The 2,946-nt window shown below is 33.7% G+C and overlaps 1 pseudogene; it reads left to right on the forward strand.

Annotated features, from left to right (window-relative positions):
• LOC106469105 overlaps positions 1-2,946 on the forward strand; it is a 57,305-nt pseudogene that overhangs the window by 50,288 nt on the left and 4,071 nt on the right.

Here is a 2,946-nt window from a genome sequence, read left to right on the forward strand (position 1 = left end):
TAGCATAACTTGCTTCATTACTTATTCTTTAAGTAAAAGGGGTGTCTTGATTTAACTTTGTCACCTGAAATTGCTGTTTGATAAATTGAATACCATTTCTATTCTGTGTGTCATTTATACAGTGAGAAAAGGCTCTCCACTCCTTCAGAAATGAATTCACCACTATTAGTTTTCATGCTTCTACTTCTTCATTTTTCAGAATTGTTTTCAAGAAAGTCAGACAGTTGATAGGAGGCCAGCTACATGTTGTGGTATGTGGAGGAGCCCCACTTTCTCCAGACACCCATGAATTTATCCGAGCAACTTTGTCAGACACAACTATTCAAGGTTACGGCCTGACAGAGACCACAGCAGGAACGACTACCATGGGTTGTAAGTTTTATTTGTGCTGTTAAAGGTGTTTTTAAAGGTTATATATTTTGGGCATCTGGTTCAGATCTTGCATGGTTATTATCAGGTATAAGTGATATATGGTCAAGAAGACTGCACATAAAATAGCTGTTTAAGTTGAGAAAATATTAGGTTAAGACATTTTTTTTAACTTGGTCTACCTCGTTTTCAATGAAAGAGTATGATTAGACTTGTGTGTTTAATGAAGGAATTAATTATTTAAATATTAACTAAATCATTTTAACAGTACATACAGTCTTGGAGCTCAAGTGAAAGAGTTTTTTTTATTGGATTTCTAGCCTTTGAATTAGTGATGCGTGAGGTTCATATGGATCATAAATGCTTTTTAAATGCAATTAAATACATTAAAAGTGAACAGTATAGTAAAAACATTATCAATTTTAGGATTATGTGTCACTCTAAACATGCATGTATTTCGTAGTGATAAAAATTATATAGGTTTTGTATTGCAGAAGTCAGGAGATGGTGAAACAGATTATGAATGACAAAAAATGAAGGTTAGTTTATTTCTTTAGTTGGTGATAACAGCACTGGAAGAGTAGGACCTCCACTGAAGGGATGCTATGTACGTCTAGATGACTGGGAAGAAGGCAAGTGTCCAAGTCTGTGAAGAAATATGGCATAAAGTATACCTAAGTGTAGAAAAAATGATAGCAATTTCACTACTTCTCAGAAACATGATGCAGAATATGTTTACAGTAATACAGAGAGAAAATAACGATTTTACAATTTGTAATAAATATGACACAATATATTTACAATTGTCTAGGAGAAGAGTAGTTATTTCATGATTCACAGAAATATGATGTAGATTTTAACTAGAAAAGTCTAGAATACAAATAATGAATTAGCAGCCATTACAGACCATTACATGTGGTGACATGAGACAGTGCTTTACACCCCTGATTTCCCCCCCCCCCTTCAGTTGAGACTGTTGCTTCAATTGTTCTTGTTGCTATCAGAATCGGCCTTACTCTAAATGGCACGGCAGGTGGAATAACCATTTGTTGTCCAGTACATTTCCTGTATTTTTCATCCTCTTTATTCCATTTTTTTCTTCTCTTCAATGACTTCACGTGCCAAAATCTAAAAAATTTCACACCACTTCAACTATACTACTGATGAAAAGGCATGTATGTATATGTAAAATATGTCAAAATAGGACTTAAAGAATCATAGAGAAATTACTGGACACTTTTTAGGCATGCCCTAAAGATTGTACTCGTGCAATTGATAATTTTAATGAGGGGCTTTTGGCACCCAAAGTACAATTGCTCAGCCCTGATCATAACTACCTGGGACGTGCAGTGGTAACACACAGATTGGATATGATGTTAAAACTACATAATGAATATTTGTATAGCAACTACCAGGACTTCCATTTTCAATACCAGAGAAAATGCTAGTATGTTTGGAAGCTAGTAAAAAGCACTAGTGGGTCAGATGATGCAATACATATTGTGTATGATGCATATGCAAGTAGTATCATGTATGCATAATATTGTGATAACCCATTGATGGAAATTATATGGGATTGGACTGGATATTTATCCCATCCTTATGTCACAGCTTACTGTGTAGAAAAACACATTGGAGGTAATGTGTTGATGAGCTCATAACAAAAATGTAATAGCCATAAAATTCTCCAGTTCTGTTTTCTGAGGAAGAAAATGTGAATTCTGATATAAAAGCAAACCTATGCTACATTTATAGCATACAGCACTTTCTTTGACAAACGTTATCACTTAAAGTTTTGTAAATATGCTGGATTTAATGTGATTGTGATAAAAAAATAGTATTGTTTTGGTAAACTTTTGAAGTTCTACAGTGAGATTGTGTGTGTGTGTGTGTCTGTGTGCAATTTTTGTTTCTATCATTATTGCTAGTTCTGGTCTCTTTAAGTCTATGCTAGTGAATTTCAGAAATATTCAGAAGACGAATTCTAAATATTGTTACGACAGCAGAGATCACGTGATGCTAGTAACACATCACGCGCTTCTAGAACATTCATGAAGCACCGGGAGGTTACTAGATTTCGGTATTCTTGTACATATAAGACCGGTAAGAACTGATGGCAAAGAGGTAATGAGTAATTGACAGTTGAGTCGAACACGTGAGATGTTCGTTGTGAATTATAGCGTTTGTTATAGCACGACTGTGAAAGTTAAGTGTATTGCAAAGTTGTATTCAGAAAGAATAAACCAGTTTTATTTAAGAAAGAACTTGTATCAGTAAAGTAAAGTTTCTTTGGAAAGAAATTATACGAAAAATTAACTAACGACCGGAGGCGTAACAATATATTAGAATATATGATTGTTTCATTGCTGAAATACATTGTATTTTAATTCTGTAAATCACTTTAATTGATAATTTAAAAATGACACTTGTGTAAAAGATCTGTGTACAATTAAAAGCAATACAATGTTAAAATTTTACACAATAAATAATTATTAAAAACAGGGACTTACCCTAAAAGACTGCATATGTTTCAGTGTCGGTACGACACCATCTTCATACCGACACCGAAACATATGT

The sequence above is a fragment of the Limulus polyphemus genome, unplaced genomic scaffold (assembly GCF_000517525.1).
Source record: "Limulus polyphemus unplaced genomic scaffold, Limulus_polyphemus-2.1.2 Scaffold94, whole genome shotgun sequence".
Lineage (NCBI taxonomy): Eukaryota > Metazoa > Arthropoda > Merostomata > Xiphosura > Limulidae > Limulus > Limulus polyphemus.